We start from the raw sequence: 9,865 nt of genomic DNA, 5'->3' as shown, positions 1-9,865 counted from the left end.
TTAAAACAGGAATTTTTATACAGCTGAATTTCTGAAAGAAGCAGTCTGTTGATTAACGAACCACAATCATTTTAATCAATCATGACGTCTAAATCGTATGATGCCATATTAGAAAAACAATATTTTACATGCCGCGCACCCGGCTCATTCTCGGGTATTGACAAATTATTTAGATCTGCAAGAGCACGCGGTATAAAGAAATCTGATGTTATTGCCTGGTTAAATAAGCAAGACACCTACACGCTACACAAGCCTGCTAGAAAACGCTTTTTGACAAATAAAATTTACGTCTCGGCCATTGATGCGCAGTGGCAGGCGGATCTCGTAAGTTTAATTGACTATTCAAGGGAAAATGATAATGTCAAATACATCCTGACGGTGATTGATGTTCTATCGAGATACGCATGGTGCGTGGCCTTGACAAACAAGACAGGCGCTAGTGTCGCCAGATCGTTCGAATTAATATTTCAAAATGATAAGCGCATACCGAAGAAACTGCAGACGGATCGCGGCAAAGAATTTATAAATTCATCACTCAAACAGCTATGTAATACGTACAATATTCATCACTTTTTTACAAACAATGATGTAAAAGCCGCTATGGTCGAGCGTTTTAATCGCACATTAAAAACCCGTATGTGGCGCTATCTTACGCATCATAATACCTTTAGGTATATTGATATTTTACCGGATTTGCTGCATAGCTACAACCATACGTACCACTTAATGATCCGCTGTAGTCCCGCGTCTGTGTCAGAGAGAAACGTGATGCAAATCTGGCGCAATATTTACAGTTCTACTATTACTAATAAACCGATTAAACCGTCTTTAACGGTCGGCTCTCATGTGAGAATATCGCGCTATAAATCGACCTTCTGTAAGGGCTATGAGAAGACATACAGCGATGAGATTTTTTTAATCACCGGCGTCTCCAATAAATTTCATAAACCCCTTTATAAAATCAGTGATTTAGCCGGAGAGCCTGTAGAGGGGTCATTTTATAAGGAAGAGCTGCAAAAAATACCTATGGATGAGGATCGTGTCTACAGAGTAGAAAAGATTTTGAGAAAAAAACGTGTCAGGGGTGTGAGTCACTGCTTTGTCAAATGGCTGGGCTACCCCGAAAAATTCAATAGTTGGATCCCGGCCTCGGAGTTGACAGATATATAACCATGGAAGCGGGCTCATTTTTCGTGACATTACCCAGTAATTCGTCAATTAAAATCTACCCTGAAAACACAATATCGGAGTACAATACCAAGTTAGCGCGGGCCGTTCATCTTTCGGCAGATTATGAGGTAGCGTTAACGGAAATACAGTACCCCCATACGTGGAACACGTTTGATGCTTTTGAAGGGAGCTTCTACGCGGCTAAACACGGCGAACCTTTAGTACAGTATCACATAAAATCAGGATTTTACTCGTCCATTCCTAAGCTAGTTGGCGCGGTCAATGCCCGAATAGAAGCGCTGTATTTATCTACGCCTGCCTACAGAATACGGTATGATGAGCTACGCCGCGAGGTGATCCTGACCGACCCATCCCCTATACAGTTTACTCTGGGTACTAAGTTAAAATTTATTTTCGGCCTGCAGACCGTCGATGACTCCCCCGTTGCTTTAATGCCGTGGAATCGCCGCTTTTACCCCGATTCAAAGGCTGGTTTTTATTCGCTTTTTGTATACACTGATATAATTCAGCATCAACTTGTAGGTGACAGTTACGTTCAACTGCTACGAACCGTAGAAGTTAGCGGCGATGATAATGATATTGTCACGGTGCGCTACTCACGGCCCGATTACATACCGCTGTGCAAGCAACACTTTGACTCCATAAACATTACAGTCATGTCGGACCAGGGAACGCCGGTTAAATTCAGATACGGCAAGTGTATAGTGCGATTACATTTTAGACCTCGCCAGCATTGACACGATAAAATGCTGTCTCAAAGGGTGTATGGAGATCCTGCTGTTTATGCCCGCTACTATACTGCACAGTCGGGGCACGGTCTAGAGGGATTCCGCGGGAGCGAGTACATGTATGGCTCTGGACTGGCAGGACTATTTAAAGGTTTATTTCGTCGCGCCGTGCCGCTTTTCAGAAAAGGCTTAGAATTAGTAAAACCACACGTTCGGACTGCTGCCCGGAACATCGCTGCAGATGCCGTGACATCCGCATCGACTGCCCTTATGAAAAGGATAAATACGCCAACCCATCAAGACGGCTCTGGGATAATCTATGTCGCTAAAAAAGCCCAAAAAAGAAAGCGCCGCGTTTGCCCTCCTTTACCGCCGATGCTCATGAATAAAACTACATCCAAGAGACGCCCCCGTCAGAAACGAGTAAGACGCTCTGCGGACGACATCTTCTAATCAGTTACCATGGCTTTCCTGCATGACGCTTCTGTAGAGTGCGCAAAATCTGAACTGGATATTTTTGCCGTACCACCGACTCAAACAAGTATCGAGAAATCTCTATTTGTAGAAGTACAGCCGGTTGCTGCTCTGTCAGACAATGGACCGTTGGAGTTTTACATATCTGGTAGTGGTGATTATTATTATGATCTGAACAACACGCTACTGTACATAAGCTGTCGCATCGTGAAGCAGGATAATACGGCCATCGCCGATGGTGCGCGTGTGGCGCTCATAAACTACCCTCTAGCCACTCTTTTTAACCAGGTCGATATTACTCTGGGAGACCGACTTATCTCACAATCGGACAATCTCTACAGCTATAGAGCCTACATAGAGACCCTTTTAAATTACAGTTCACAGACGCTGGCATCGCAATTTACAGCCGGTTTGTTCTATAAAGACACTGCGGGGCATCATAATGACAGGCGCCTGGATGGCGCAAATGCGGGATTTATCAAAAGAGCCAGTGCCGCCTCTCACTCAAAACCCATCGACCTTTTGGGACCCATTTTTGGGGATATATTTAACCAGCCAAAGTTAATATTGAACGGCCTTGACCTTAAGGTTAAGCTGTCAAGAAATAAGGATACTTTCTGCCTCATGTCCGCAGAAGCCGAGCCGCTGAAGGTACAAATCTCGCAGGCGGCTCTCTATGTGAAAAGAGTGCAGGTATCACCGGCTGTCCGAATCGGCCACAGCCAGGCCCTCCTAGCAGCAACAGCCAAGTACGCTGTTGACCGAACATGCCTGAAAGTGTACAGCATCGCCGCAGGGACACGGATCACGAACCACGAGAACCTCTTCCTAGGACAGATACCAAAAACTGTTATATTGGGGTTTGTAGATAATGAGGGCTTCAGCGGTTCTTATACAAAAAACCCACTGGACTTTCACCACTACCACGTCAATCACGCGGCATTATATCTGGATGGTCAGCAGATACCCGCGAGGCCTTATAATCCTAATTTTAATGCTGATTTAGCCATCAGAGAATATATGGCGCTTGCCCATATATCGGGCAAGCAAAAGGCTGATTGTGCCATGGCGATAGATCGTGAAGAATTTATGGCTGGCTTCACGCTATTTGCTTTTGATTTATCGCCTGATCAAGAGCCTGGAGGCCATTTCTCGCTCATTAAAACAGGTAATCTGCGTGCTGAAGTCCGCTTTGCGATAGCGACACCCCACACGATAAATATGATTGTCTTTGCAGTCAACCACACCATTCTGGAAATTAATAACAGGCGAGAGATCTTGTACGATTTTAATTAAGCAACGATGGACAGTCTGCAGCTTACAGTTGTAGCGCGGTCCGATAATTATACAGACCGCATATTCGCCGGTGTGTTTCCGTGTGATTTGCTGCCGGTAGAAAGAGTGACTCAGAGACCCGCGGCATATATTGTGAATACAGACCCGGCAAATCAAGCTGGTCGCCACTGGATATTAATCGTACTCTGCGACGATAAGACGGGCATATTTTTTGACAGTTACGGTTTCCGTGCGGATAATATTATCTTTCCACGCGCTTTTGTGACATTCCTGAACAAGAATTGTTATTCTTATTGTTATCAGAGCGCACAAATTCAAGATTTGTATAGCAGTGTATGCGGTCATTATTGCATATATGTATTATACCATTTAGCGCGAGGCTTTCCATTTAAGAAGATTTTACAAAATTTTACGTCTGACATGCAGAATAATGATCGAGCCGTATCAGATTTTGTGACATCAAGATTTTCAGGCGCCGTTATTTGTTCATCGTGTCGTTATCAGATACAGCAAAGATGCATTTGTCAGCATCATGCTGTTAGCTAACTTAAAATTTGAGCTGTTGTTTTATCGTGAGAAATAAATCTTTTAAATTTTTTTTTTACAATATCGTGTCTTTGGTTTTTATTCGTATAAAACACGCCGCTTCTTACTTGTGTTGTAACATTGGGTCATATTATAACTTGTGTTGTGACATTGGTGCATATCTCTTCTGTGTATATAAGGCAGCCACAAGGATAAAACCTGCTACAATGTGAATAAACACAACTTGCAATGGCCTCAGTAGATAACAAATAACTTTGCAGATGCCATCTTCAGGACACAAAAAAGAGAAAGCAAATATCAATTCAGGTGCAATACAGGTACAAATGTGTTATAAAACAAAGTTCTGCTTCACAAAGATCACCAAACAGCATGAGTTTGTACAAAAATATCTGACCCTCAGATAACACAGCTGTTTTCTGAGAAAGCTAATACAAAAAACAAATAACCTCAGATGCCATCTTCAGGACACAAAAAAGAGAAAGCAAATATCAATTCAGGTACAATACATGTACAAAGAGAAAAGCTGCCTCTTCTGCTTGTGAAAATAAACATTTATTGGGTACGCAAATACAACAACAATTGCTTGACCTAGGTGCTGCTATAAACCTCTGAGCCACAGTTAACCTAATTTAGGTAATGTTCACCATTTAGTTAGTGTTCACCATTTACAAAAACAAATAGATAGCTTTAAGTTCTCCACTATATGAATACACTGCAAATACCCACAGCAGATTCTCTGTTTGTGAAAAATAAACATTTAGTTAATGTTCACCATAGTGTTCAGTAGAGACACATATAAACAGCTTTAAGTTCTCCACTATATGAATACACTGTGAATAAAACAAAAGCTTACAGAATCAAACTCGGGGATACGTATAAAATCTATTATAAAACAAATGAGAAAGGTGTTATAAACCACGTGTAAAATAAATACACGACTAGGCTATAATTATAAACATGTGTTATTCCACAAAATACGGGAATAATATCAAAACTACAACAAATTAAACTATATTAAACTATATCAAAAGGGGGAATCAAACAAGGAGGGACAGCTGGATACCAGCCGTCAGACAAGGGGAGGGGAGGGGTTACACACTTTGATACACTTTGATAGGGGCGGGGCACCTGTCAGATTGAGTTTGACGAAACCTATGAATTATACACTACTAGTGTGGTTGGGATTATGGGTGTGTTTTTTGTTAGGGTTTCAGTTTGAATTGGGGATTTCCACTGTTTAGGCACATCAGGGCTCTCCAAACGCGACATGACATCCGATCTCAATTCCAGCCAAAAAAAAGTACAACAGTTCTCCTTCCCTTCCGAGCTCTCCCGTGCTACCAAACAGGGGTTTACCCCAACATATGGGGTATCAGTGTAACATAGTAACATAGTTAGTAAGGCCGAAAAAAGACATTTGTCCATCCAGTTCAGCCTATTTTCCATCATAATAAATCCCCAGATCTACGTCCTTCTACAGAACCTAATAATTGTATGATACAATATTGTTCTGCTCCAGGAAGACATCCAGGCCTCTCTTGAACCCTTCGACTGAGTTCGCCATCACCACCTCCTCAGGCAAGCAATTCCAGATTCTCACCGCCCTAACAGTAAAGAATCCTCTTCTATGTTGGTGGAAAAACCTTCTCTCCTCCAGACGCAAAGAATGCCCCCTTGTGCCCGTCACCTTCCTTGGTATAAACAGATCCTCAGCGAGATATTTGTATTGTCCCCTTATATACTTATACATGGTTATTAGATCGCCCCTCAGTCGTCTTTTTTCTAGTGTACTCAGGACAACGACTTCTGGGGTCCAATTTCTCTTGTTACCCTTGGGAAAATAAAAATTTAGGGGGCTAATAAATTTTTGTGGGAAAAAATTATTTTTTATTTTCACGGCTCTGCGTTATAAACTGTAATGAAATACATGGGGGTTCAAAGTTCTCACAACACATCTAGATAAGTTCCTTGGGGCTTTAGGTTCCAATATGGGGTCACTTATGGGGGGTTTCTACGGTTTAGGTACATCAGGGGCTCTGCAAGTGCAATGTGATGCCTGAAGACCAATCAATCTAAGTCTGCATTCCAAATGGTGCTCCTTCCCTTCCGAGCTCTGCCATGCGCCCAAAAGGTGGTTACCCCCCACATATGGGGTATTAGCGTACTCAGGACAAATTGCACAACAACTTTTGGGGTCCAATTTCTCCTGTTACCCTTGGGAAAATACAAAACTGGGGGCTAAAAAAAAATTTTTGTGGAAATTTTTTTTTTGTATTTTCACGGCTCTGCGTTATAAACTGTAGTGAAACACTTGGGGTTTCAGAGCTCTCACAACACATTTAGATAAGATCCTTAGGGGGTCTACTTTCAAAATGGTGTCAATTGTGGGGGGTTTCAATGTTTAGGCATATCAGGGGCTCTCCAAATGCAACACGGCGTCCCATCTCAATTCCAGCCAATTTTGCATTGAAAAGTTAAACAGTGCTCCTTCCCTTCTGAGCTCTGCCATGCACTCAAACAGTGGTTTACCCCCACATATGGGGTATGAGCGTACTCAGGACAAATTGCATAACAACTTTTGAAGTACAATTTCTTCTGCTACCCTTGGGAAAATAAAAAATTGGGGGCAAAAAGTTCATTTTTGTGAAAAAATATTTTTTATTTTCACGGCTCTACATTATAAACTTCTGTGAAGCACTTGGTGGGTCAAAGTGCTTACCACACATCTAAATAAGTTCCGTAGGAGGTCTACTTTCCAAAATGGTGTCACTTGTCAGGGGTTTCAATGTTTAGGCACATCAGTGGCTCTCCAAACGCAACATGGCGTCCCATCTCAATTCCAGCCAATATTGCATTGAAAAGTCAAATGGTGCTCCTTCCCTTCCAAGCTCTGCCATGCACCCAAACAGTGGTTTACTCCAACATATGGGGTATCGGGGTAGTCAGGATAAATTGTACAACTTTAGGGGTCCATTTTCTCCTATTACCCTTGGTAAAATAAAACAAATTGGAGCTGAAATAAATTTTGGGGTGAAGAAAAATTAAATGTTCATTTTTTTTTAAACATTCCAAAAATTCCTGTGAAACACCTGTAGGGTTAATAAACTTCTTGAATGTGTTTTTTTAGCACCTTGAGGGGTGCAGTTTTTAGAATGGTGTCACACTTGGTTATTTTCTATCATATAGACCCCCCAAAATGATTACAAATGTGATGTGGTCCCTAAAAAAAATGGTGTTGTAAAAATGAGAAATTGCTGGTCAACTTTTAACCCTTATAACTTCCTAACAAAAAAAAAATTGTTTCCAAAATTGTGCTAATGTAAAGTAGACATGTGGGAAATGTAACTTATTAAGTGTTAGGGCTAGCGGAACGCACCGAGTAAATAGAGATGTTTATTGATATTGGTGCGTTCGCAGCCCGGGGTCCACCGTGCAGGAGTACCTGCTGCTAGCAAACAGCGGCACAATATGGCGGTAGAAGCGAACTCTGTTGCTTCACAGAGTCGCTATAAGGAAAGGACTGTGTCCTGTTAAACTCCACAGGAATACACAGTAACTGCTGAGCAGATAGCAGCTTGTGGTCACGCAGTCCAGGAGGCAAACATACAATCTCCTCACCGGAGGAGCCGGTATTCTAGTGGCTTATTTCAGCCGGGGCCCTGTAACCAAACACACAATCTCCTCACCGGAGGTGCCGGTATTCTAGTGGCTTATTTCAGCCGGGTCCCTGAATACACACAAGCGTGACCACACTGGCGCAAAGCACATAACTTAAGACAATACTAGCGCATGGCCGTGCGGTCATGCGCAGTTTATATAGTTGCAGCACAGGAAGCTGCTACTGAAGTTTTTGCCCTTTCAGGACCTTCCAGAAGGACCAATGGAAAGTGCTGCAGTACCTGAGCATGTTTTGCCCTTCCAGGACCTTCCAGAAGGACCAATGGAATGTACTGCAGCACCTGAGCATGTGACCAAACATGTGGCCCTCGACCTCCAATGGGAGACCCTGCCCTGGGCATGCTCAGTGTAAGCAAACAAGGACTTAGTCCCAGAGAGGCTCGCTCGCCGCAGATCAGTGCAGGGTACCATAGGAAAGCCAGAAAAGGCAGTAGTGACCCTATGCACCGAATCAGCCCCAGCGAGGCGCTGGGAGCGACGTCTCCGCTGAGCAGAGCCCACTGCGGCCGATACTGAATGGGAGACCGCAGCAGATACGGATCGAGATTCCCCCTGTGCAGCAGAGGAAACTCGACTCCTAACATTACCCCCCCTCCTAGGGCCCCCCCCTCCTTGAGCCTCACTACGCTCAAAAGCTGCGATAAGCAGCGGAGCCCGAATGTGCTCCACAGGCTCCCAGGTTCTATCCTCTGGGCCGTGACCCTTCCAGTCCACCAGATAAAATTTCTTGCCACGTACCACCTTGCACCCCACAATAGCATTCACCTCAAACTCATCCGTGGATGAACCCGATGTCCCAGCAGATGACTCGGAAAACCGGGACAAATGAACGGGCTTTAAGAGGGAAACGTGGAAAGTATCGGTGATACCAAGGCGTGGAGGAATAGCCAAACGGTAGACCACAGGGTTGACCTGTTCCAGAACCTTAAACGGGCCAATGTAGCGAGGAGCAAACTTAGTGGACTCAACTCGCAGCCTGATGTTACGGGCGGAGAGCCACACTAAGTCGCCAGGAGCAAAGACCGGAGCGGGGCGCCGGTGTGTATCAGCCGAAACCCTCATTCTCTCCTTGGAGGCCCGGATGGCATCCTGTGTGCGGTCCCAGATGTCACGTGCCTCCACCGCCCAGTCTGCCACACTAGAATCGGTGGATGACACGGGCATGGGCACAGGAACACGCGGATGCTGGCCGTAATTAAGGAGAAAAGGAGTTTGACCAGTGGAATCGGCTACGGCGTTGTTCAGGGCAAATTCCGCCCAAGGTAGCAAAGATGCCCAGTCATCCTGCCTAGCAGAGACGAAATGTCGCAAATATGTCACCAGAGTCTGGTTGGTTCTCTCCACCAAACCATTCGTCTCGGGATGGTATGCAGAGGAGAGGTTTAACTCTATGCTGAGTAAACGGCAGAGCTCTCTCCAAAACCGAGATGCGAACTGGGGACCCCGATCGCTGACAATCTTATCAGGCATACCATGCAAACGGAAAACGTGTTTAATGAACAACACCGCCAAGGCCCGTGCTGAGGGTAACCGAGGAAGCGGCACCAAATGCACCATCTTGGAGAAATGGTCGGTGACAACCCAAATAATGGAGCAGCCACGCGACTTGGGTAGACCCACCACAAAGTCCATCCCGACCATCTCCCAGGGCCTGTCTGCCACCGGTAGAGGGTAAAGCAACCCAGCAGGCCGTTGCCGAGGAGACCGGTTCTGGGCGCAAGAAACGCACGCCTGAATATAGTCCTTGACATCTCGGGCCATATGCGGCCACCAGTATGTTCTCGCCAGAAGCTCAGATGTCCTCTTGGTCCCAAAATGCCCACCCACTCTGGAGGAGTGAGCCCAAGAGAGAACCTCCGGTCGCAAGTTAGCTGGTACGAAAGTCTTGCCCGGGGGCACAGACTCCAGCGAAACCGGAGCTACAGTTCTTAGGCTCTCAGAAGGGACAATAA

General features: G+C 44.8%; 1 protein-coding gene across 2 annotated transcripts in view; it reads left to right on the top strand.

Moving 5' to 3' along the window:
• Positions 1-9,865, top strand: part of LOC138672486 (uncharacterized) — a 429,950-nt gene that overhangs the window by 328,101 nt on the left and 91,984 nt on the right. The window lies entirely within an intron of this gene.

The sequence above is a fragment of the Ranitomeya imitator genome, chromosome 3 (assembly GCF_032444005.1).
Source record: "Ranitomeya imitator isolate aRanImi1 chromosome 3, aRanImi1.pri, whole genome shotgun sequence".
Taxonomy (NCBI): Eukaryota; Metazoa; Chordata; class Amphibia; order Anura; family Dendrobatidae; genus Ranitomeya; species Ranitomeya imitator.
Note: the sequence above shows the minus strand (reverse complement) of the source record. Positions and strands in the feature narration are given on the sequence as shown.